Below are 26,798 nucleotides of genomic sequence, written 5' to 3'. Positions count from 1 at the left end.
TCACCTACATGGCTACACCAATGTAATTCTACTAATTTCATTGGAGATGCACTAAGAGAACTGAGAGGTCACTTTGCCCTGTATCTCTTTGTTCAATAGACAAAGCTGTAGATTTGCCCTTCTGTTGGTGCACCCCAGTGTGGCTAGGAATGTGCTTGCCAGGGAACTGCTGGTGGTGGTGTGGAGAAGCCGAGGAAAGCCTGCGTATTGCTTTTTGGAGTGCGTCAGTCTCTGTAGAGCAAAATAATGGAATGGAAAAGGAATTTTTAAAAAGCGGCAACAGTGAGGCAGATTTAACTTAAAGGGCATTTATGTACTTTAAGAATCCTGTGTGAAAGCGGAATGGTTGGCTTGGAATTCCTCCAGCGTGTGAGGTATTGAAAGTGGCTACAATTTGCAGTATGTTACTGGATAGGCAATTTTTCATTGATCTCAGATTTAGCCAGTTCTCTCCATATAATCAAGGAATAATAATGATCTCCCTGCAGGGGTAACATGCCTGCAAGCAAAAGCAAACATGAATTTTTATAGAGCTGCGGTATTATTTGGGGAAGGAATGTTTCACCCACAAGTGTAAGATCCATCATTTATGTTAACTAAAGGGTAGTATGATGGGATCCCTGTGGTATATTATCCCTCTCTCTTGCTATTCAGACAGCAACAGAATAGTTGGCTGATGCCCCTTCTACTGGAAAAAGGACAGGAGATTGGAAGGTCCTGTGGCAGTTGGGGAATGTCAGCTGAACAGGGGGAAAACTGATGGGTGGGAGAAAGTGCTAAATACAACTGATAAAGGGGAAAAGACAAACCCTATGGAGATGTAAAGTGCCCCCTAGGGAATGGGATAACTGGCAAAAAATAGGGGGCACTGCTTGGAGATTTGTTTTATTGTTGCCTCAGGGAACAATCATGCTTAGTCAAATAATAAGGGTGGATTGTACCTGTTAGGGCAGGGGTGGGGAACCTTTTTTCTACCAGGGGCCACTGACCCACAGAAAAAGTCAGTTGCGGGCCACACCCAACCCTGTGGGGGAGTGGGCACAGAGGCTCGGGGCTTCCCCTAGGCTCCAGGGTGGGGCCAGAAATGAGGGGTGCAGGTGGGGGCTCTGGGCAGGGGCTTGGAGTGTGAGTGTGGGGTCTGGGAGGGAATTAGGGTGCAGGAGGGGGTTCTGACTTGGGGCTGGGTGTTTGGGGTGCAGGCTTTGGCTGGGCGGCACTTACCTCAGGCAGTTCCCAGTCGGGGTGCTAAGGCAGGCTCCCAGAAAGAAGCGCCCACCATGTCCAGCCCCCAGGTGGAGGGAACAGGGGGCTCTGCACGGTGCATGCTGGCTGCACCCGCAGGCATTGCCCCCGCAGCTCCCATTTGCTACAGTTCCCGGCTAATGGGAGCTTTGGAGCCAGCATTGGCGGCGGGGGCAGTGTGGAGCTTCCCTTATCACCCCTGTGCCTAGCAGCCGCAGGGACATACCAGTCATTTCCGGGAGCTGCGCAGAGCCAACCGGACTTTTAATGGCCTGGCAACCTGGCGCTTGCGGCTCCAGCCCTGCAGTGGGGGAGCACCGAGGCTCGGGGCTTCCAGCCTGTGGCATGGAGACCTGCTGCGGGCTGAATGAAATGATGCAGTGGGATGGATCTGGGCTGTAGGTTCCCCACCCCTGTGTTAGGGACTCCCACAGTGGGAGCCCTGCTGAGTCATGCCACCACAGAGGGAATTTCCAGAAGATTTGTGCTTCAAGTAGGCACAGTCCCTCCAGGAACAAGCTGGCACAAAGGGGCAGTGAACCCACTAATCCATTCCCTCTTGGTAGTACTACATGTGGTCCCCTCTGTGGGCAGTAGTTCTGTCTCCCCCACACCTCCTATAGGGTGGCCAGCACCACAGAGGACACTAGCTGGGGGCAATCCCTGTGCTTAGGAGAGTTCAGGAACTGCTGTTGTCCCTGACTCCTGTGCTAGGGTGGGGGGAGAGGGTAGCTTGTGAAGGGGGAAGGCTCCTTGCATCCTTTCCTCTCCTTGGGCAACCATGCTAGGCCATGTGAGTTAATTTCTACAAAAGCAGAAAGAGCTGGAGTTTATATTGGGAACCTCAAGTCAGGCAAAAGAGGGCCTGTGATGTCATAGGAATGAGAGACGTCTTTCTCATGCAACACTAGTGCCGGGGACCATCTCTACTAGCTGGTCAGGGACACCCATAGGATAAAAGAACATTGACAGCCTTGCAGACTCCCACAGGGAATGCTCTGGGGAACTATGGATTGTTGAGTCTATGAACAACACCACCCTGTGTGTGTAAGGTAGGAACCCCAAATAGTTGTTAGAGTGTTCTCACATTTGATTAATTATGTATTAATTCTTAATACAGTTTTGTCCTACTTTTCCCTTTACTGTGACGTGTGCACAGTTCTTTGTTCTAAAATGCAGAGAATGGGACAAGAGGTCTACTTTTTTGTCCCACTGTCCTATCAACCTTCCTGGTCCCTCACCAAAACCTCTTCCATGACAACCCTACTAGTCTCCTAGCACTTTTCTTTGAAAATCTGATCAGCCTACAGAGGGAAGGTAGGTTGTGAGGGACAGAGATAGGAATGGGCAGTGAAGGAGTTGGTGAGGACTGTGGGCTTTGGTACAGGCTTATTTTGAGCATCACCATGCCTTCAATTTATCTGAAGCTCAAAAGCTTGTCTCTCACACCAAGGGAAATATCTTTTATTGGTCCAATAAAAGATATGACCTCACTCACCTTGTCTCTCCAATATCTTGGGATCAACATGGCTCCAACAACACTGCAAACATCAATTTATCTAGAATTGAGGTTCCCAGGACTGAATGCAGTTTTCTAGGAACCTTTTCACCAGAGCAGTATAAAGACCTTCCCTTCTCTGAGATGGGATTCTTCTGCCTTTACAAACCAAAACCATGTTGTGTTCTTTTGCAGCCATATTGCACTGCAAGCTCATTTCGAATATGCTGTCCATGATTGACTTCAGATTTCTTTCAGCGTTGCGGCTTTCCAAGTGTCTCCTTCTCAATAAATATTTGTGACTTATTTTATTTCCCCTGTATGTCTTAGCTTGCATTTGTCCAATTCAAATAACCTTTTTAGGTCCCTTTGTATTACTTCTCTCTTCTTTCTGGTGTTCACAGCTTCTCCCAATTTAGTATCATCTGCAAATTTAATACATATGCTATTTCCTCCGTTCTTCTTGATAACTAAAGAATTTGTTAAATAAAATTGGATCTAACATCTGTCTCTTGTGGAATTGGGCCCCATTTACTTTACAGATGCAATTCTGTCAAGGAACTGGTTAAAACATGGTTGTCCCTTAACCTGGTTACAAACAAGTTTCAATTTACAATGTAGGTAAAATTAAAACCTCCAAAAATTTAGCCTTCAAAACTTTCTAACTAGGCTCAAGCCCACCAAGAAGCCTTCAAGACATCAGCCTGATGGAACTTTCTCCATCCCATGATTCCAACCGTATCCCATAATTTTTGCACTTAAAAAAAAAAATCCCACAAACTCGTGTGGCACTTTTCGGTGTCTGACAGAAGCATGGAGCCCAAAGAGCTCTGCACTATTCTCATGAACACTGCAAATACAGGATGCATGAATATTCTGTATTTTCACACCCACAGGAAGTGCCACAATAACCAGGGACACGAGAATGTCTTCAAAGACAGTTTGCTGAGGGACATAGCAGAAAAAAATGTCAAGGTTGCTGGTGGCATTGGAGCAGCTGCAGATGGTGGAGCACCGCTTCTAGGCCCGAGAAATGGGTAGCTGACTTGTCTCATGATCACATCATAATGCAGGTTTCGGATGACAAGCAGTGGTTGCAGAACTTTTGGATGCGAAAGGCCACATACCTGTATCTGTGTGCTTGTCTCAGCCCTCCAGCACAGGAACACCAGAATGAGAGCTACACTGACAGTGGAGAAACAAGCAGTGGTCACACTGTGGAAACTTGTAATGCTGGTCTACTACTAGTCAGTGGGAAATCCACAGTTGGGACTGTTACCGTGCAAGTGTGCAGGGCCATTGTCTCCAGCTACACAGGACTGTGACTCTCAGCTATGTGCAAGACATAGTGGATGGATCTGCAACAATGGGGTTTTCAAACTGAGGAGGAACAATAGACAGCACGCATATCCCTATTTGACACCAGCCCACCTTGCCACCACATACATCAACAGGGAGGGCTACTTTTCTACGGTTATGAAAGCACTGGAGGATCACTGGAGACGCATCACCGATATCAGTGTGGGCTGGTCAGGGAAGGTGCATGATGTTTACATCTTTAAGAACACAGACTTGTTCAGAAAGCTGTAAACAGGGACATTCTTTTCTGACTAGCAGATTGGTGATATTGAAATGGGAGAGCCCACCCCTTGCTCCTTTGGCTCATGACGCCATACAATGGCCACCTTGACAGCACGAAGGAAAGATTCAATTGCTGGTTTTGCTGGTGCAGAATGACAATTGAATGTGCTTTTGGTAGACTGAAGGGACGCTGCCAATGTTTACTCAAAAGATTAGATCTCAGTGAGAAAAATATCCCAATGGTTATAGCTAAGGGCCTACCAAATCCACAGCCATGAAAAATGCATCACTGACCATGAATTCTGGTCTCTTGTGTGCGTTTACCTTATACTATACAGATTTCACAGGGGAGACCAGCATTTCTCAGATTAGGGGTCCTGAGCCTAGAAGGAGTTGCAAGGAGGTCACAAGGTTACTTTAGGGGGGTCACGGTGTTGCCCCCTTTACTTCTGTGTTGCCTTCAGAGCTGGGCAGCTGGAGAGCAGCGGTTGTTGGCCAGGCGCCCAGCTGTGAAGGGAGCACCCTGCCAACAGCAGCACAGAAGTAAATGTGACAATACCATACCATGCCATCCTTACTTCTGCACTGCTGCCTGCAGAGCTAGGTGGACGGAAAGTGGTGGCTGCTGACTGAGGGCTCAGTTCTGCAGGAAACAACACAGAAGTAAGGGTGACAACACCATACCAGGCCATTCTTACTTCTGCGCTACTGATGATGGCAGCTCTGCCTTCACAGCTGGGCTCCCTGCCAGCAGCCACTGCTCTCCAGCTGCCCAGCTCTGAAGGCAGTGCCGCCGCCAGCAGCAGTGCAGAAGTAAGGGTAGCAGTACAGCAAACTTCCCCCTCCCCCCACAACTTCTTTTTGGGTAAGGATCCCTACCATTACAACAGGGTGAAATTTCAGATTTAAATAGCTGAAATTTACAATTTTTAAAATCCTCTGACTGTGAAACTGACCAAAATGGACCATGAATTTGGTAGGGCCCTAGTTATAGCTGCATGTTGTGGCCTGCATAATATCTGTGAGGCAAAGTGGGAAAAGCTGCCACCAAGGTGGACAGCAGAGATGGAGCAGTTCTCCACTGACTTTAAACAACCAGTCACAAGGGCCATTACAAGAGCTTAACATGGAGCTATGCAGTTGAGGGACACTTTGAAAGAGCACTTTAATAGTAAGCCACAGTAGGGTTCTGTGTTGGAGTATGCTCTGGGCCTGTAGCTTTGGGTGCTTCTCAGAACTGTTGCGTTTGCTGTCCATTTATAAATATAACTGGGAGTTTTCTGAAATTATGAACTAGGTGGTGCTTTGAATACCACTATGAATTCTGCAAAATTTGTTGTGAACGAATAAAGATAATTTGATCTTCCAAAAACAGAACTTTATTGAGTGGGAGAAAACAGTGTGCAAATAAACCCACAGGCAATGTTATACAAATTTTTAACATAAATTAACTTGGTGAAAATTTTAAACTTGAAAGGGAGGAAACATTCATGTCTATCTGAGTGCACAAATGTAGACCGTTGTGGCTATGCATACACCAACTGTGGTTCTCACAGGTCAGTGTATGTGAAGCAGTGGTTTTCCTTGCTGTTCCCCAAACATGTAGTAGCAGGGGTACTTATGTGCACTGTGTTGCCATCTGGTATGTTGACGGGTCTAGGAAGTAGCGACCACGGAGTTCTCCAAAGACTGCAAAGGGCAGAGAATTGTGGATTTTTGGACCCGTAGGTCAACAAAGGTCTGTAGCATTTGGGTTTGCTGCCTCAGAAGATCCGTTATGTCTGTGTGCATTTCCCTCTCCTTGTCTAGGTGGGACTCCTGACCTTTTTCCTGTCCTCTCTGTCCTTCTCCATACTGTCGCTCACATTGGCCCTTCAAGCCCTTTGTTCACAGTCCGATACAGCACTAGCTTGCAGGATTTTGCAGAACACGTGCTCTCCAGTTCTCTTCTTTCTCCTCCTCATTGTGGTCAGGCACATCCCTCAAGCCCTCCGTGTCAGAAGCTGCTGATAAAACCAGACAGATGTACCACTGGATTTACAGTTACAAGTGAAAGGTAAGTTTCAAAACTCTCTTCCCTTATTCCCATAAACGCTTTTACTTAGACACACTTAGTAACACTTCAGTTTTGGAGCGCCTCTACACAGCACTGCTCTCCAGCCCCCGTCATGGCGAGTATGGCCCACGAGGGGCAAGGCCGGAGAAGGATTTTCTGTTGCATGAAGCTATAAAATTTTGGTCCCTATTTCATGGGTATGAGCATAGGGCAACGGCACTGAATATTGGCACTATTTTCCACAGGTGGGGGTGATTTTAGCTGATCTCTCTCTCCTGTGGGTCACAAAAGTACAGAGAACACAGTTGCTACTGGCGTCCCAAAACCGTCCAGGCCCATATGCTGCTAGCCTGTTTACTGTAATGGTGCCAGCCGAACTCACTGCAGAGTGGGAAAGTGTCCTACTGCAGAGAAAGAAATAAGGAGCCATCTCTAGAAACCTACAGGAGAGGACTACAGAGATCCTACATGAAAATTTCATTGATATTTCTCTGGAATATAAAAGGGACATCCCCATGTACATAAACAAAGTGCTTCGCATGACTCCCTTCCCCACCTAATCCAACATGGGAATGAAAAACAGATGCTAACTCTACCTCTGTTTGTTGTATCTCTATCTCTTCTCATACAAATAGAACACTGAAAAGTTGATACCTCTGCCTTGTTAATTTGGGGATGGGCTGGGTGCCATCTTTAAATTTAACCATTGTTACTCAAAATACATGCACACACTTACTAGAGTTCAATTCCCTTTCATCAGGCTCATCCATGCTCAGGACAGGCTAGCCTGTAGTGGAGTTGCAAATCAGCCATGCCATGTGGCAGGGTCTGAGTCCCCACTCAGGTCTTCCCCCTCCCTCCCTCTCCTCACAGTTCTTGTCAGGGATCTCTGTCTCAGGCGCCTCCAAGGTATTCAGAGTTGTCCATGGGGTGCTGGTGGGGTCTCTGCCAAGCGTGACATGCAGTTAGCTGTAAAAGCAGCAGATCTACGGGGCAGCACCAGATCTACTGTTGGCCTTCCTGGCCTTGTGGTATCCCTGGTGAAGTTCTTTCGCTTTCATGCAACACTGCTGTTGATCCTTGTTGTACCCCTTTTCCTGCATTCCCTGTACAATCTGCTCATAGATATCCCTGTTTCTATGACTGATCTGTAGTTGTGCTTGCAGAGCCACTTATTCCCACAGACCCAGGAGATCCAATACTTCCTGTTTACGCCAGGCAGGAGTGCATCTAGTGTGTGGAATCTGCATGGACGGTTGCACACAAAAAGGAAGAACTGCTAGATTTACCCTAAGGTGGGCAATTGAGAAAACACATTTCAAAACCACATAGGGATATTTAACTTGTGGCTTCTGGTGGCCCTGGGCAGTGGAGTTTAAAATTGTTTCCAGATTGGTAAATATCACAGGGAATGGGGCATTGTGGGACAGCTGCTGGACGACTGTTAGGGTTGACATAGGTCATGCAGTGTCTACACTCACACTGCACCAACCTCAATAGGTTGACCATGGCTCTGTGCTGTTAAGGAGGTGGTTTTACTATGTCTTGTGATGGGGTTGCTGGCTGGAGACAAATTTGAGTGTAGATACATGCATGCAGAGTTCAACATAAGGCAACATATGTCAACATGTGTAGTGTAGATCAGGCTATGTCCCATTTCCAAATAGTCTTACTCCCACTGAAAGTCAAGTGCATAATCAAATGAAAGTTAAGTGCGCAAATCATGTGAAAATTCACTTATACGTAGCTATTAATATATTTATGCATTCACTAAGTAGTCTTATATTGAGTTTTCTCTTGCTTGTATGAGAACATATATTTGGTGCAACCTTCAGTTAAAGCCTGACATTTCTTAAAGTGTTTCTTTATACTAAAAAGTCTTTAATTTATTGGCTGTACGATAGTATTTTTTCTTCACCTCGTCCGTCCTTTGTCCTATATCCTTTACAACCAAACTATTTTTATAGCCAAAGAACTGAGGTATTTTATGAACAAACAATCCCCCCAACTTGTGACATTCCGTTTCTTACTGGATATGTAACTATTGGTGTCGGGGTGGCCAACCTGTGGCTCTGGAGCCACATGCGGCTCTTCAGAAGTTAATATGCAACTCCGTGGGTGAAGCTACAGGTGCCAACTTTCCAATGTGCCGGGGGGGCTCACTGCTCAACCCTTCACTCTGCCACACACCCTGCCCCCAACTCCACCACTTCCCACCCCCTCCCCTGAGCCTGCCATGCCCTCGCTCCTCCCCAAGCCTCCTGCTTGCCATGAAACAGCTGATCCGGAGGTGGGGGGGGAGATGCTGATCGGCAGGGCTGCCGGTGGGTGGGAGGCACTGGGAGCAGGGGGTGGAGCTGATGGGTGGGGGGGGGGGCGCTGATGTATTACTGTGGCTCTTTGGAAATGTACATGGGTAAATTCTGGCTCCTTCTCAGGCTGGCCACCCCTGATTGGTGCAAATGATGTACTCAGGTGCAATATATAAAGTGTTTAAAAAAGTTAAGAGATTCCTCAGAAATATTACACATCTGATAAATGTACGTAAGCTATAACATAAACCTGCCCTTCTCTTGCAAAGCCCCTGCTAGTCTGCTTTGTGGAGGTCTAGCCACTGCTAAGCATCACCAGCCTCATTCCTTACGCCCTTAAACTCTTTTTTTGCAATCGATAGTGGAGTCCCGGATGAGGCTGCAGGTCTTCTGGAATGTTCATCCCGCTGCTCTGTAAAGCAGCGCCTCCAATGCTGGTGCCACAGATCTACGCGGAGGTGCCATCCGGGCGGGGGAATGTGTCCGAGCCACCAGGAGGGTCCTCTGTCATCTCCGGCTTTGGCAGAGGCGTCCTGCCCGTTCCTGGGGCGCAGAGTCGGGGCTTTCAGGGGGAGCGGCGCTCGGGGAGACCCAGGGGCTGGCGCTCCAGAGACGGGCGGCGGGGGGGGGGGCTACCACGTCGGGAGGGATCCAGGCAGGGCAAGAGCTGAGAGGGGAATGACGGGAGGCTGTCAAGTACCTGGCACATGAAGACACCTGCTCAGCACGCCCGGCCCCTCGGCTCGCCCCGCGGCTTCGGCTGCTCCCTGCCAGCTCGTCTCACGCCGAGCCTAGTCTCGCCGCCCGCTCCTCACCCGGCGAGCGACTACCTAACGGGGCCAGGCCGTTATTTGGGGCCGGGAAGGAGAGAATCACGTGAGCCCTACAGGCAACCAATGAGGAACGAGTTCTGTTCGGCCCACGCGAGAACAGCGTGTTTCCCTCGCGCAGGGGAGGGGCAGGAAGGGCGTGGTCAAGAGAAGGAACGGAAACTACGTGAACTGGTCACACAGCCAATCAGGAGGGCGCTTGTGCGGCCGTCGCGAGGCTCTCCTGCTTTGCCTGTCCGCTGCGGCCTCTGTAGCCTCAGCACGCGCGCCAAACATCGCCTGTTTCCAGGCTGCTGCCTCGCGCCGGAAGGCTCAGCTCCCACGGTGTGGGGGCGGGCCCACCAGGCGAGGGGGGGGTGAGAGCACGTGACAGGGCCGACAGCCAATGAGCGAAGAGGCTGCGCGTGGCAGGCGAAGGCCTCAGGAGCTGCGAGCGGGGCTCGTGGGTTGCGGTGTGGCCCTGCGCCGCGTGGAGCTAGCGGCGGGAAGCAGGTAGGAGCTCGGAGCGCGCGACGGGATCCGCCCGGTATTTTCGCCCCCATTTTGAAGTTTTATTCGAGGAGGTGGCGTGAGGTAGGGGTGTCACGTGAGCTGGGTGGCCCAATCACACGGGGTCGCTCTCCCCTGCGCCTGCCAGCGGCGGCTCGGCCTCCCGTTCTCGGGGACGCTTTTGAGGCGAGAGCGAGGTGGGCTACTCCCTGGGCGGTGGGAGGGGGCGCGGTGAGGGAGCGGCGGTTCTCGCGCAGGCTGGGCCCCTCCTTAGCCCCCGGGAAACGGCCCCCGCGAGCACGCGAACAGCAGGCGCCGGGAGGGGCGTGAGAGCGATCACGTGACCGAGCCCTGCTGCTGCCGCCGAGGGGCGGAAGGGGGACGGGGACAGAGTCGAGAGACAGACAGTAGCTACGCCGCCGCCGGCTGCATCCGGGCACCGGCGCGGGGAGCGCGGCCTGACCTCGCCCCGCTCCGGGAGGCGGCTGCACAAGGAGCTGTCACCCCTTCAGTGACCCTAAGCGCGCGGGGGAGGCTGAGGGGGCTTTGCTGCGGCGAGGCTGGCCCCTCGCCAGGAGCCGCCCTGCTGCTGTCGATGTCCCCGTCGAGCAGATGGGACCCTGAGTTTACAGCCTTCTCGAGAAGCGCAGGGCGCCCTGCTCCGCACGGGCTGGGTGGCTGCGGGAGCGCGAAGCGCTGAGGCTCCTACCTCCACGGGGCTCGGGGCTGCGGATGAGAGGGGCGAGTCGAGGATCGAGGGAGCTTCGGGCTTCAGCTCACTCAGTCCCTGTGGTTTATCTCGGTCACAGTCTGAGCTGTACAGATCTCCCTGGGCCTCCTGTGCTGCTGGAGCCCTAACAGGTGAAACCACAGCAGAGTGTCAGTGTGCAAAGGCTCCATGGTCAACAGTGAACGCCCTCCTCAGAAGTCTGCTCTGAAGATCACAGCTCTGGCATGCCCCAACTGCAAACTGAAACCACACGCACGTGTGAGGAAGCGAGAACATCTCTAGTCTCAGGCATAACAGGGCCACAGATCTCCTTTTGTACGGTGTATGAGCATGTGGCATCCTGTATGTAGCTTGACTCTTCATTAAAATGGTGATTCTTGCTCTTTTCATCTGTGTTGCTGAAACACTTTTCTTCTGACATTTATTGTTGTGCTGTAACTACTCTTTCCATTCTTTTGTTGCATGGATTTTTGTTTTACCTTGCATATTCTATTTAGTACTTTGCAGCTCTGTGTGCCACACATTCTAGTATATTCTTTGCTCCTTTATTTTCATAGGTTAAGTTATGGCAGCATAAAGTGAAGAATATGTTGATATATTTCAAAAATCTCATTTCAGGTTGTGAGATTGCTTCCTTGGATGTACAGTCCCGATCAGAGATACTGCATGAATTTTGTCTCCCTTGGGCATTATGATATCCTTTCCTATTGGGGATTATTAGAAGCAATACTTACTAGCAGTGTTACCAGTATTGAGTGTATCGGCCTCTGCGGTTCATGTGAGCCCTACGATGCTTGGGGTGGGGAGGGAGAATAGCAAGGCGATCTAGGTTCTATAGCTCACAGTGAGGATCCCAAGTTGATGGAGCATTATTGGACCTATGCCGTGGGAAAAAATCCAACAGGATTTTTCTTTCAGCAGGTGATCAGTGATTGGAATTCAGTCTCGGGTATCGGCACATTCTACCTTATTAGGGTTCCTAGAGAAGGTGGATGGGACTAGATATTAAACCACTGTGCCTTTTTTTAAGACATGTTCTGGGTTAAATTGGTAGTCAGATTTGGGGTTGAAGAGTGGGGTGTGTTTTGTTTTTTTTTGGCTGTGTGACTTTGTTAGCAAGAATCTGGTCATGATGATGGGGGTCCTCTTCCATTTTCCAATAAATTGGAAAATTGGAGCCGGACAATCTGCTACATTCAGATTGTCTCTAAGGTGCCACAAGTACTCCTTTCCTTTTTGCGAATACAGACTAACATGGCTGTTACTCTGAAACCAGTCAGATGATGTATCCCAAACAATTATATTCCTGTGGATTTTTAAAAAAACTTCAGTCCTTTCCATTTTCTTTTATTTCTGTGAGTTGAGGAGGGGGTGGCAATGGGATGGGAGTAGGAAGGATGATGGAGGGTTGGGGTAAGAAGTAGTAAGAGGGATAATAGGAGGGAATAATCCGAAAAGGAACAGAGAAGAAAAAGAGGATGTAGAAAATCGGGGTAGATACATGAAACTGACCTAAATAAAGTTGTGTCCTCTAGAAAAGCATTTGTTCATCACAAGAACCGCTACCTCCAGAAAAGGGAAATGGGAGCGCTAGAGAAGTAGGGAAAGGATTGTTGACCTAATTTGAGTTAAGAATATGACAGAAGGTAGGAGAACATGTGCCTTATAAAAAAATTACTTTTTTTTTTTAATTGGAATACTGTCCCACTTTGACACGCTTTTATAGTATTAATACCTTTTTCCTTCTGTAACACTTTCCATCCAATGATCTCAAAATGCGTTGCAAACATTACACCTAACTATCTCAAGTTTAAGATGAGGAAACAGGCATGGAAATAAAGTAATTCACCTAAGGTTATATATAAGAAGTCTGTGACAGAGATGGAAATAGAATCCAGATCTCCTGTGGTGCACTAGTCAAAAGACCATCTTTCTCATTTTTCTCACCCCTTAAAAACTCAGGGCAACTCTTCCTCCAGCTAAAAAGTGATGGCCATAGGGCTTGTCTATACTGTTTATTTAGTGACAGGTTTCAGAGTAACAGCCGTGTTAGTCTGTATTCGCAAAAAGAAAAGGAGTACTTGTGGCACCTTAGAGACTAACCAATTTATTTGAGCATGAGCTCAAATAGTTGGCTCAAATTGATTGCTAGACATTAACAACCTGGAGAGAACATACTTAGTTCTGAATTCAAATGAGCCTTCTCCCTTGTCTCAGGTTTCAGAGTAGCAGCTGTGTTAGTCTGTATCTGCAAAAAGAACAGGAGTGCTTGTAGCACCTTAGAGACTAACACGTTTATTAGAGCATAAGCTTTCATTGGCTACAGCCCACTTCATCGGATGCATAGAATGGAACATATAGTAAGAAGATATATAGACATAAAGATAAATTGGAAGTTGCCATACAAACTGTGAGAGGCTAATTAGTTAAGATGAGCTATTCACAGGAGAAAAAAACTTTTGTAGTGATAATCAAGATGGCCCATTTAGACAGTTGACAATAAGGTGTGAGGATACTTAACTTTAGGGAAATAGATTCAATATGTGTAATGACCCAGCTACTCCCAGTCTCTATTCAAACCCAAGTTAATGGTATCTAGTTTGCATATTAATTCAAGCTCAGCAGTTTCTAGTCTGTTTTTGAAGCTTTTTCTGTTGCAAAATTGCCACCCTTAAATCTTTTACTGAGTGGCCAGAGAGGTTGAAGTGTTCTCCTACCGGTTTTTGAATGCTATGATTCCTGATGTCAGATTTGTGTCCATTTATTCTTTTGCGTAGAGACTGTCCGGTTTGGCCAGTGTACATGACAGAGGGGCATTGCTGGAACATGATGGCATATATCACATTGGTAGATGTGCAGGTGAATGAGCCCCTGATAGCGTGGCTAATGTAATTAGGTCCTATGATGGTGTCACTTGAATATATATGTGGACAGAGTTGGCATCGGGCTTTGTTGCAAGGATAGGTTCCTCGGTTAGTGTTTTTGTTGTGTGGTGCGTGGTTGCTGGAGAGTATTTGCTTCAGGTTCGGGGGCTGTCTGTAAGTGAGGACTGGTCTGTCTCCCAAGATCTGTGAGAGTGAGGGATCATTTTTCAGGATAGGTTGTAAATCTTTGATGATGCGCTGGAGAGGTTTTAGTTGGAGGCTGAAGGTGACAGCTAGTGGTGTTCTGTAGTTTCTTTGTTGGGCCTGTCCTGTAGTAGGTGACTTCTGGGTATTCTTCTGGCTCTGTCAATCAGTTTTTCACTTCAGCAGGTGGGTATTGTAGTTTTAAGAATGCTTGCTAGAGATCTTGTAGGTGTCTGAGGGATTGGAGCAAATGCGGTTGTATCTTAGAGCTTGGCTGTAGACAGTGGATCGTGTGGTGTGGTCAGGGTGAAAGCTGGAGGCATGGAGGTAGGAATAGCGGTCAGTAGGTTTCTGGTATAGGGTGGTGGTTATGTGACCATCGCTTATTAGCACAGTAGTGTCCAGGAAATGGACCGCTTGTGTGGACTGGTCCAGGCTGAGGTTGATGGTGGGATGTAAATTGTTGAAATCATGGTGGAATTCCTCAAGGGTTTCTTTTCCATGGGTCCAGATGATGATGTCATCAATGTAGCGCAAGTAGAGTAGGGGTGCTAGGGGATGAGAGCTATGGAAGCGTTGTTCTAAGTCAACCATAAAAATGCTGGCATACTGTGGGGCCATGCGGGTACCCATAGCAGTGCCGCTGACTTGAAGGTATATATTGTCCCCAAATGTAAAATAGTTGTGGGTGAAGACAAAGTCGCAAAGTTCAGCCACCAGGTTTGCCGTGACATTATCAGGGATACTGTTCCTGATGGCTTGTAGTCCATCTTTGTGTGGAATGTTGGTGTAGAGGGCTTCTACATTCATAGTGGCCAGGATGGTGTTTTCTGGAAGATCACCGATGGACTGTAGTTTCCTCAGGAAGTCAGTGGTGTCTCAAAGGTAGCTGGGAGTGCTGGTAGCGTAGGGCCTGAGGAGGGAGTCCACATAGCCAGACAATCCTGCTGTCAGGGTGCCAATGCCTGAGATGATGGGGTGTCCAGGATTCCCAGGTTTATGGATCTTGGGAAGCAGATAGAATACCCCTGGTCGGGGTTCTAGGCATGTGTCTACACAGATCTATTCCAGTGCTTTTTCAGGGAGTTTCTTGAGCAGAGGGTGTAGTTTCTTTTGGTAATCCTCAGTGGGATCAGAGGATAATGGCCTGTAGAATGTGGAGTCAGAGAGCTGCCTAGCAGCCTCTTGTTCATATTCCAACTTATTCCTGATGACGACAGCACTCCTTTGTCAGCCTTTTTGATTATGATGTCAGGAGAGTGAGTTTGTGTGTGTGGTTTTTGGAGGGGGGTCGGGGGATGAGAAAACCTGGATTTGTGCTGGAAATGGTCCACCTTGATTATCATACACATTTTAAAGAGTGGTGGTCACTTTGGATGGGCTATTACTAGCAGGAGAGTGAGTTTGTGTGGGGGGGGGGCGGAGGGTGAGAAAACCTGGATTTGTGCTGGAAATGGCCCAACTTGATGGTCACTTTAGATAAGCTATTACCAGCAGGAGAGTGGGGTGGGAGGAGGTATTGTTTCATGGTCTCTGTGTATATAATGTCTTCTGCAGTTTCCACAGTATGCATCCGATGAAGTGAGCTGTAGCTCAGGAAAGCTCATGCTCAAATAAATTGGTTAGTCTCTAAGGTGCCACAAGTACTCCTTTTCTTTTTGCGAATACAGACTAACACGGCTGTTACTCTGAAAGATGTCAGAGTTGTTCCTGAGGTTGCTGATGTCTGTGTCTTATCTCCTCACTTGTTTTTGTTGTTTCTCTTTCACTCCTGGCTTGTTCTTTCAGTTTCATTTATGCCTTTGGGTGAGTGCCCCCTGCAGATGGTACATTTTTGATAATGCTTGTAGTAAGAAAGTGTAACTGATGAGAACTGTCTGATTCTTGTCTGTTTCATTTGCCTTCTGCCACAGTTGCTATGACAGGAAGCACAAACATGACCTTCCCCTGCTTTATTCCTCTGTTCTATAACTTTCAGAATGAAGAGGGTAAGGAGTGGTTAAAAATATAGCAATCTTATGGTGACCCCCTGAATAGAGAGTGTACAAATGACTTTATGATAAAATTTGCTGAAAATAATATACAATGATATATCTTTTTAAATAGAATGCTCTTTTAGTTGTATTTTTTTATCTATATATGTAAAAATAATCACCAGTTTTGAGTGAAAACTAACTTCTTACCATTTTTTCCACTCTTTTGTGCACACTGGTTTGTTGTAAGCCCTAATCCTGCAATGCCCAGGTAGATACCTGAACAGTTCTTCAGCCAGTCATGCAGTGTGGATTGCCAACTAACACTCCAGTCCATGCTCTTCTCTTTGTGTTAACGGCTTAGTTTCTGTATAAAAAAAGATGGTTTATACTTTGGTGATTTCCTGCTCTAATTTCTATACAATAATCCCTTACTTATGCCAGTTTCTGATATGATTCACCATATAACGATGATAGGGCAAGATGTGCCCTAAGTTATGCCTCTACAACCCTGTCAAAGTCCATGTGGCTTTGTGAGCATAACCAAAGGATGAATTTAGATCAGTTTGTTTCAAATATAATATCTCCAAACATTAGTGAATAGAATGTGTTGTTCACTCCTTCAGATAACACAAGAACCATGGGTCACCCAATGAAATTAATAGGCAGCACATTTAAAACGAACAAAAATAAGTACTGCTTTACACAACGCATAGTCAACCTTTGGAACTCATTGTCAGGGGATGTTGTGAAGGCCAAAACTATAACAGTAAAAAAAAACACACACAAAAAACACACAAAAATAAAAACCTAGATGAGTTCATAGAGGATAGGTCCATCCAGCTATTAGCCAAGATGGTAAGGGATGCAACCCCATGCTCTGTGTCCTTAGCCTGTGTTTGTCAAAAGTTTCAATGGACGACCAGATGGATTACGCGATGATTGCCTATTGCATTCATTCCCTTTTAAACACCTGGCATTAGCCACTGTTGGAAGACAGGATACTGGGCTAGATGAACCATTGGTCTGACCCAGTATGTCATTCTTATGTTAATATATCTGGGTTCCAGAGGTGACAAACTTACTTGTAATGTGTTTGTTACAGGTTCTCCAAAGTGGCAAAAGATTAACTAATGTAGCTATTTGGGTTACATAATTTTTTTAGTGCTTATATAGGATGGAACACTCTTAGTTCTGGTCTGCATTAAAGAGATCAATATACTGTAATATACCTCAAATCCACTCTGAATTCACACAGGAGTGCTTCATTTGATTATCAGGAATGCAATAATTGATTGAAGTTACCTAACAACTTGAAGAGGTAAATCTTCAACTGACTGAGATTCAAGCGATTGCCATTGCGGAGGCATCGCACTGATACAATAAGTGCAGTCATTTGAATCTCCTTAGTTGAAGGTCTCTCTTCTGCTTCAGTGCCACCCAGGGGCGGTGAGTTATATACACTCGTGCCCGGACTCCAGCAATATTCAGAGGCCAGGGGCCTGGCTCCACTAATGTTTGGGGCCGGATCTCTCCCCTGGCCCTGTCTACTGCCCCCCGCACCTCCCCCAAATGTTCCCCTGCCCCCTGCTCAGGTCCCCCAGAGCCTGCAGCTCATGCTGACTCCGCTCTGTAGGCTCCCTGCATCAACTGCTGCTGCAGGGTCCTAGTGCCCCCCTCTCACTAATGGCAGGGCAGGCTGCCCTTACCCTGCCCTTCTGCCCTAGTCCTGAGCCTCTCCAACGCCCCAAACCCCTCAACCCCAGCCCCAGACAGAGCCCTCATCCCCCCCCATACCCTAATCCTCTGTCCCAACCCTGAGCCCCCTCCCACACTCCAAACCTCTCATCCTCAGCCCCACAGCCTGCATCCCTTCCCACACACCCCCTCCTAACCCCAAACTCCCTCCCAGAGCCTGCACCCCCACCCCACCCCAGAGCCTGCATCCAAATTCCCTCCTGCACCCCCACCACTTGCCCCAGCCCAGAGCCTACACCCAAACTCCGTCCCAGACCCTGCACCTCTCTTCCCCTCCTGCACCCCTACCCCAGCCTGAAGCCTGTACCCCAGACCCCCTCCCCCACCCAAACTCTGTCCCAGAGCCTTCACCCCTCATCCCCGCCTACACCCCTGCCCCAGCCCAGAGCCTAAACCCAGCACCCAAACTTCACCTCAGAGCCTGCACCTCTCCTGCACCCTAATCCCCGGCCCAGGTCCTGCACCCCAGACCTCCTCCCCCCACCCAAACTCCCTCCCAGGGCCTTAAGCAGGTGGGGGGGGGAGTTCTGGGCACCACCAAAATTCCTACAAACCTGCCACCCCTGGTGCCACCATGCCCCTTTCAGTAGTATTGTCAGAGTATCTCCCTCCTCAGAAATGACCTTGTAGCATATGTCCACTTGTGTCATACGGTTCTTCAGCTAGTACTGCAGTATGGCTTGCCAAGTAAGACTCCATTCCATGTTCTTCTCTTTGTGTTAAACGCTTCCTTTCTATATAAAGAAAGATGTTTTTTCCCCCAATTCTAACTTTTGAGGTCATGCTTTATAATAGGTCATGTACTACATTAAGTCTTGTTTTGTTAATACAAAATTATGTACTGTTTTGTTTTTAATTAAATTTCAATTACCACCCTAATGCAGCTTGACACAAGTCATGAGTACAAAGTTAATTATCTAGCAAATAAGCAATATATCCATCGCCATTTTTAATATACTAATGCACAATTAATAAGAATCTGAAAATATTAAAGCTATATAATTGTTTAAATAAATGTATGTAGTTATAGTATACCCTCTTAGGTAGCAAAAAGCTGTACCCAATCTAGTGTAAAGGCTCTATTTAGTTGTAAATCAACATGTTTAAATGGTTATATTAACCAATGAGAAGGCACCTTTCTTTAGCAGATAACTGAAGTACAAATGGGAAAGTTGATCAAAATCCATGATTTAGATCATGATGTAAATCAGGGGTCGCAAACACACGGCCCACTTTTTCTGCGGCCTACCAGCTCCCCATGGCACCCAGCGGCGTTTACCTAGAGTGGTTCCGGCCCGGCGTGTACTGGGGGCAGGGCAGGCTCCCTGCCTGCCTTGCCCCCGCATGGCTCCAGGAAGCGGCTGGGACCTGGGGGAGGAGGGGCACAGTGTTGCCCTAGCCACGCCTCCAGGTACCTCCCCCGAAGATCCTATTGGCCGTGGTTCGGGGAAGGGGTTGGAATGGGGGCAGGAAAGAGGTGGGGCAGGGGCGGGGCCCCATGGAAGGGGTGGAGTGGGGGTAGGGTGGGACAGTGATGCGGTCCTCGGGCCAATGCACTAGTCCTCATGTGGCCCTCATGGTCATTTGAGTTTGAGACCCCTGATGTAAATCAATCCACCCTGATTGAAAGGTGGTCTAATTTCACTGTAGCATCTCCAACAACTCTGTATTCATTTTAAAGTTTATTCTGTAAATTTCCAAAATAGTAGTATCCTGTAATCCAGGGATGGCCAACCTGAGCCCGAGAAGGAGCCAGAATTCACCAGTGAACATTGTCAAAGAATCACAGTATTATGTCAGCAGCCCCCCATCCACTACCCCCCGTCCAGCTCTCAGCACCTCCCACCCATCGCTGGTCAGCACCTCCCCCTCCCCATGCCTCCTGCCTGCTGCAATTAGCTGTTTCACAGTGGGCTCTGGTGGGGAGGAGGGAGTGCATGGCAGGCTTGGGGGAACGGATGGAGTGGTGGCAGGACCTTGGGCAGAGAAGGGAGTTGAGCAGTGAGCAGCACACTGGAAAGTTAGCATCTGTAGCTCCAGCCTCGGAGTCAGCACATATGCAAGGAGCCGCATATTAACCTTTGAACAGCTGCATGTGGCTCCGGAGCCACAGGTTGGCCACCCCTGCTGTAATCAGTTACAACAGATGGGTTGTCTTCTACAGTAAGGCCTTGTCTGTTTGCGGGAAATAGACCAGCATCACTATTCCGCTAAGGTATTCTGAAATACCTCTCCCATGTGGATTCTGTAATAAAGTCACTTAATTCTGATATAATTATTCTGCTTTGTAAGTGTGGAGTAATGATTCTGGAATAAAGTCACTTTTTATTTTGGAAAAATGTCCACATGGGGAGTTGTTCTGCTGTAGATATTCCTGAATAGCTATCCTAGTCAATTTCCCCATGTAGACAAGCCCTAACACTATACCAAGGGGAGGGTTCTTTCTCTTTCTCCATGGCCAGGAAGCACAATAGTGCCGAAAAACATTTCTTTGAAAGGAGGTGTCTAGTAGTGCTGGAAGCAAACTGAATCTGACTAGAATAGCATGACCCTGATACTTCCTCTAGGCTAGCAAACTTTGTAGCCATAATTCACCACTGGAATTAGCAATGATGGAAGCTTTAGTACAGAGAAAGGTTAGATGACGGTGGTAAAAACCCCTTAGACTTGTCTGGGGTAGTGCTCCCAATGTAGGTACCACCAGTGGAGTTACACCAACAAAGTCCTAAGACTAAAAAATTTGCCAGTGTAGATAAGGCCTTAGATTTATGCTGTGGCATATAGAATAAGAGCTGTATGGTACAACTTCTTAGGGGAGTAGACCTATTTAAAGAGGAAAGAAGTGGGAAAACTACAGGAGGATAGGAGCAGAGGTGAGACAAAGAGTGAAACAGACATATGAGATATGAGGATCAAAGGGCGTGTATTGATTTAAATCATTCATTTAAATCATGAATTTTGATCAACTTTTCCATTTGTACTTCAGTTATCTGCTAAAGAAAGGTGCCTTCTCATTGGTTAATATATCCATTTAAGTCATGTTGATTTACAACTAAGTAGAGCCTTTATACTAGATTGGGTACATCTTTTTGCTGCCTAGGAAGGTACACTATAACTAATTACATTTATTTAAGCAATTTTATAGCTTCAGAGAAAATAGAAGAATAAACACAGGGAAAAAAACAAAGAGGAAAATGAGTAAAAAAACAAAAGAATCAAAACCAAGAGGAGGCATACAAGACTCTTAACCCAGTGATAGGTTTTAAACTTACATATGGTTTAAATAAATGTCTTCTACATTAAGGCTACTGGAATACTTGCTTGACTTTCCAGTTTTTCATCCTACTTCCCCTTGATATTTGGAAAACAACCGCTGATGCATTTCACTGCTTACTAGATGAAAATGGTCTTCTGTGCAGAGAAGTTCTAGTAACTTCTAAGAATATTATTTGACGCCTTTCCAAAGACAGTGGCACCACACCCATGCTAAATAAATAACAGCAGCCTCTTGTGATTTGCATGATTCTTGTAATCTTAGAAACAAAAAAAGGGAAAAACCCAGCGTGTCTTTCTGGTGAAGATATGTTAATAATTTAGTATTGTAGAATAAGGAGCCTCCGTTTTAGTAGTAGAACCGGTATTTCACATTGACTTTTGCAATGACGTTAGGTATTTAAACAGTTTTTGTACAGTGGTGATAGATTTAATCTTTAGTCTGCTGTCTCCTAGCATTTTACTTTCAAGTCTTACTTCACCGTTCCTGCCTTTTTGATCTAAAAGGGCAAAGGAAAATATTTTATCTGCTCTGGAGAGAATAACTATCCAGGTTTTTAAATCTGATGCATATGTGTCTATTGTGCCTGAAAAAATGGATTGGTTTGTGCAGTTTCTTTGTGATGCTCTTGGAATCCAAACTATGAGAGATTATCCCAAATGCATATGAATAAGCTTCTGTTGCCTAGAAACAGTCATGGGAGGGCTGGCCTTCCCCAATGTTATATTCAGCTTGCCAACTCTCAGTATTGAAAATTGGATTTGAGTGGCAAAAAGAAAATAATGCTAACAGAACTGAAATAGATGCTTTGATAACATTACTTGTTATGATTGGTCATCTATTCAATGCAAATGTCTAGGTTGCTGGTGCTTTGGTAGCTTGACATTGAACTATCCGTTAGGTTCCCTCAACTTTCTTTTTTGGCACCCTATAATAAATAACCCTGTTTCTCTGAGGCTGTGAGCATAGTGTTTTTAAGGTTTCAGAGTAACAGCCGTGTTAGTCTGTATTCGCAAAAAGAAAAGGAGTACTTGTGGCACCTTTAGAGCCTAACCAATTTATTTGAGCATAAGCTTTCGTGAGCTACAGCTCACTTTGCTGTAACTCACGAAAGCTTATGCTCAAATAAATTGGTTAGTCTCTAAAGGTGCCACAAGTACTCCTTTTCTTTTAGTGTTTTTAAGGTTAAATGACCAGGTTGACACTTTTTTTTTTTTAGGGCTGTTCAAGTTTTGCAGATAAAATATATCAAGGTGTATTTTATTAACCCTAGTTTTTAAAGCTAAGAATTTTTTTTTCAGATATTAAACAGGTTTTCACCTATTAAAATTTTCCTTTGCTGGCTTTATACTCACAAGCACTTGGCTTGTTCTTGATCACAGAATTTGATGTTGGCTTCTTCTAGATGCCCAAGCACTTCCAGCCTTGAGGTGGCCTAGGAGAATTTTTAGATAATATAAAATATAGATAATTATAATATAGACTGGAATTTTAATGCCTACAGTGTGTGATGTGCAATTGTAGGTCATGCAAATACAGATTAAAATACAAAAGTAGACGACGTGAGATATTTGCCATCAGATTAATAGTTAATGGCTAATGATTTTTAATTTAAAACATGGTTTACAAGCTATTTGTTAGAAAAGAATGCTCTGGGGCATGCAGCAAGGGCTATGCTGGCCCCTCACCCCTTTTTGAATATGCTTTTTAAGAGAAGTGATCCCTGGAAGAAATACGTTGTTGGAGAGCCCTACAAAACAGCCTAACACAAATTTGTATTGACCTGTACAGGAGCAGTGTTTCAATACATACAGAAGAGAGGGAGGGATAGCTCAGTGGTTTGAGCATTGGCCTGCTAAACCCAGGGTTGTGAGTTCACTCCTTGAGGGGGCCATTTAGCGATCTGGGGCGAAAATTGGGGATTGGCCCTGCTTTGAGCAGGGGGTTGGACTAGATGACCACCTGAGGTCCCTTCCAACCCTGATATTCTATGATTCTGTGACCTTGCAGTGTATGATAGTTGTCTCTGTTGCATGTTTGCCTGACTTGACAGTAGTTCTGTGCCCAGTAAATGCTCCGGAGACAAGTGGGGCGCCCAGCGGGCTGAGCTCTGCAAGGGGGCCGGCCGGGGTTAGATTTAGACCCTGTGTAGGGGGAGGGGCAGCTCCGTCTGCAGAGGCGGCCCCTCGTTGTCGGGGCGCGCCCAGGGGATGGGGGCCGGCCTGCGGCCGCTCTCTAGTGCGGGGAACAGCGAGCTCCGGAGCCTCGAGTGGCGCGATGACTCCGGCGGCGGGGGGCACGGGAGCTGGCCGGGGCTTCGATGGCAGCGTCTCCCCGGGGGTGGCGCAGCGCGTGCAGGGGCCCTACGACGGCTTCTCTTCGAGAATCTTCCCCCTTCCTCGCCTGGGGGCGGGGTAGGCCCGGGCCCAATGTCTGGGGGGGGCCCGACCCTGGCACGTGACGGGTGGGCGGCCAGGCGGGGAGACGCGAGCCACCAGTGCGCCTGCGCGGAGTGCAGCGTCGTGACGTCATGCGGGTGCGCACGCACGTTCCCCCCAGCTGGTAGACACACGGTCCGTGTGAAGAGAAGGGGGGGAGCCCTCTCTCTCCGGCGCACGGTAACTGCGGTGAACGGGAGGGGGTGGGGGTGCCAGGACCGGGACTGCCGGGCCCCGCCTTCGAGGTGGTGCACGCAGGTTCTCATGCGCCTCCTGCTGGCCGTGCCAGCTGCGAAAATTAACACCAGGCGCAGCCACGAGGCTGCAGGGCCCGTGCGCAGGCATCTGCCCCAGACCCCCGTGACAGCGCGAAGCGCCGGCCGGCCCTGTGCTGTAGCGGGCACGTGGCGCGGCTCCTCGCACCGTGTCCTCTTCGGTGCAGGGCGGGAGGCGGGGGCTGCAATTGCGAAGCGCCTTCGAGTGTCTGGGGGTGGGCCAGGCCCTGCGCGCTAGCAGCGGGCCTGGCTCCAGCTGCCCGCTCGCGCCACTGCTGCGGCCTGAGCTGCAGCGCGATGCGCCTCCCATCCTGTGGCCTCCCCCTGCCCGGTGGGCAGGGCCTCCAGGCCCCGCTGATGACGGGGTCAATCGGCGGCGGCTGTAGAGGTCAGCGCGGGGTGTCTGCCGGGCCCCGCTTGTGCGCTGGCCTTCAGTGAGGCGGAGCTTGTGGATCTTCCCCGTCCCGAAAACCCGGGTTAGGGCCGCTGCGCCTTCGCTGCCCGCGGCGACTCCTGGTAGAAGCCGATGAGCGCGCGCCCGCCCGCCCGCCGGGAAACCCAGCCTCGCCGACCCGAGGCCTCCGGGCATTCAGTCTCCGCCCCAGAAAGCAGCGTCTGCTCAACCAGCTTCTGGCCGAGAAGCCACCTGCTCCCGCTGAGCTCCGTGCGGGGCCGGCACCTGTTGCGCCAGTCCTGCCAGCCGCGGGCTCGCAGAGCGAGGTGCTGCCGAGTGTGCCGGGCTGCAGCGCGGCGCCGTCCGACTCAGCCACCCTGCGGCAGCCAGGAACAAATGTTCCCGCTGACTTCAACAGCAGCGCTCTGCGCACATCTCTTGCTGTCATTGGGCTCATCTCTCTGGCTCTCATTGGCAGCTGGAGATAAATACTCTCAGCTCCTGCCATTACAGGGCCTGTGAGGTTCAGGTCGTTGCCAGTCTCCCACTGTCATTTGCTTTTGTGGACACTGGGAGAGATTTGTGATTGAGCATGTAGATAAAATGCACAGTATTATTATGAATGTGTTCTGTGAATGTGCATGTGAGAAGTGTCCTAAAACGGTGGCATGGATTGAACACGTGTACAAGGTCATATATAGGGAATTCTGGGTCTTAGCACCTGTTGTCTGTTTGTAGATTAGTAAACTATTTATTTGGCATGTGATTTTCAAATATGTGGCCTTAACACTTAGCACTTCTCTAGTATCTTCTGTATAAGAATCTTAATCCACTTTACAATGGTTCCTATCCTTTTTTGTGTGTTCATGGGAGTCAGCTTTCACAGATCTTATTGCAGAATCAGGGCAAAATTTTCACAACACAACTGCGCAAAACTTGAAAAGCAATTAGGTTTTGTATTATTCAATCCCCCAAAAGGATCTGGAAAATTTTTAATGCATGAAAACCCCCTACACTATCCATTCTTCATCTTCCTGTGCCTTCAAAAACCAAACATAAAACCACAAGAAGTTGAAACTTAAGTATCTGAAAACATACCCAGGATGAAAATGTATCCTCAAACTTAAATGTAACTTTGTTACTACTGCATTTATAAATAAAACAAATTCCTTTTATGAAAGGAGAATATGAACAATTTGGGGTTGACTGTCTTTTTTTCTGGCTCTGCTTCTTCACATGAGTGGCATGGGCATGCTGATTATCCATGAAAAGTCTGGGAACCTTGCAGTTTGGGAAATACACCATACATGAAATCTGCTGTTTTCATTTTAGTAGATTGTGTAGGAGAAATGGAAATTTATAGTCCAGTGGTTCAGCAATTTAGCTTTTGTGTATATAATTATCTAAATATGTGTGGGTGGAGAAGGGGAGATTGCTTGCTAAATCAGAAGCTGAGAATAGTTTTGAGTATTTTCTGATAAATATGAATAACACAAGTTGGAAGTAGTACACTTAGTTCTCTCTTTTTTTAGTTTGTTGGAACTTATTGTAGTTCGTTAATCCCTTTTTGAAACACAGGCACAGCCATCCCAATTAATGAGACATTTCCTATTATATTGCATATGACGAGTCTTGCTCCCCCTTGTACAAGTTCATCAGTCTTCAAAAACAGTGGAATTGATGCAATTTCATGCACCTACTCTGGATTGAGGTCTGCAGCTGGTTATTCTTGGAGGGAGACTGCGTCCCTGCATTTGTTGGAGCGGGGTTTGTTGAAGAGTCAGGACACACTGAGTTGCTCTGTATTATAAAGTTCCACTAGCAGAAACACCAGGAGTTGATCTGTTATATGGAAAGATATAACTTAATCACTTTTCTAACCTTTGCCACCCTTGAAATCAGATTACAAACAACAGTTATCAGTGTTATACCAGTTAAAGAAACTGCTCTTAAATATCTAATTTATATAAAGTATGTTTGGATTTGAGGAAAGTGTCTGGCAGAGACATCACTTTCCCCAAGTGAACTAGTGCTAGTGACCTCAACTCCACTCCCTTGTTCTGGTTCCTTCAGACCATGCATGTACATAATAGAATGAATTTTGAGTTAGTATTATATTTTACCACACTACATTTCTTACATATTTAATGTAAGTGTGAAAAACCCTGATATTTAGTGTGGACTATGAAAGCTGCAAATATGTGTTCTCTAGAATCTGAAAAGCAGATGGGCTGAACTAAAAGTATAGGAATGACACCATATCAAGATGAAGTTCAGTTTTTGTTCTGTAATAAAGTTTAAAAAACTCCATTGGCATCTACAAAGTGATGATAGGGTGGAAATGACCATAAAATTTGACAAGCTCGCTTGTGGATTTTCGATTTAAAAAAAAAAAATGTTTTTCAAAATGATAAGACATTTGAGTAGTGGGCGAGTAGAAAGGTAAAATCTTGAATATGCAGATAGGGTCTCTTGCATTCCCTATATATGTATAACTGTGGGAGTAATTACAGCAGGACAGTGGCTCCTTATTTTCGTTATTTGCATAACTATCTCATAATCTTACAGTGACACTATTCTAGGCAGAACTGATAGCACTGCCTTATAGTTGAGGTTGCCTGATGCTTGCCACCATAAGACCTCTGTTTTTAGTTGTTTATAACTTTGCCACTCTTTAATAGTTTTGGCTGAAAATTTCCATGCTGGTTGCCTGCTTTGGCTGAATTTTTGTGGAAGGTTTCAGCAGAAGTGGTTCTGCCATTTCCAAGAATGAGGTTAAGCAAAACCCCAACATTTTCCCCAGACTTTAAAAAAAAAAAAAATTTTTTGTTCAGAAGACACAGACCTAGCATGCACCTCTCTGCTTTGGAGCAGAGACTT

The 26,798-nt window shown here is 47.1% G+C and overlaps 1 protein-coding gene and 1 long non-coding RNA gene across 18 annotated transcripts in view; one reads left to right on the top strand and one right to left on the bottom strand.

Moving 5' to 3' along the window:
* Positions 1 to 5,677: 5,677 nt before the first annotated feature.
* LOC140913043 (uncharacterized) lies at positions 5,678 to 9,932 on the bottom strand. 2 transcript variants are annotated; one of them, XR_012159451.1, is made up of 2 exons: positions 9,390 to 9,932; positions 5,678 to 6,327 (listed from the first exon to the last, which is right to left on the bottom strand). It is a non-coding gene; the product is annotated as an uncharacterized lncRNA (long non-coding RNA). The 2 variants fall into 2 exon arrangements; XR_012159452.1 differs by having other exon boundaries at positions 5,678 to 6,324.
* The window catches only part of MGA (MAX dimerization protein MGA), a 95,547-nt gene continuing 78,459 nt past the window's right edge, over positions 9,711 to 26,798 (top strand). For 6 of the 16 annotated variants that reach the window (XR_012159449.1, XM_073348691.1, XM_073348697.1 and 3 more), the window contains exon 1: positions 10,242 to 11,659. The gene's annotated coding sequence lies outside the window, so the exon portion shown is untranslated. Of the gene's footprint in view, positions 10,012 to 10,150; positions 10,206 to 10,235; positions 11,660 to 23,299; positions 23,430 to 26,798 lie in introns of those variants that run through there. The other 10 variants (XM_073348692.1, XM_073348693.1, XM_073348686.1 and 7 more) reach the window with 9 other exon arrangements.

The sequence above is a fragment of the Lepidochelys kempii genome, chromosome 6, assembly GCF_965140265.1.
Source record: "Lepidochelys kempii isolate rLepKem1 chromosome 6, rLepKem1.hap2, whole genome shotgun sequence".
NCBI classification, from domain to species: Eukaryota; Metazoa; Chordata; order Testudines; family Cheloniidae; genus Lepidochelys; species Lepidochelys kempii.
Note: the sequence above shows the minus strand (reverse complement) of the source record. Positions and strands in the feature narration are given on the sequence as shown.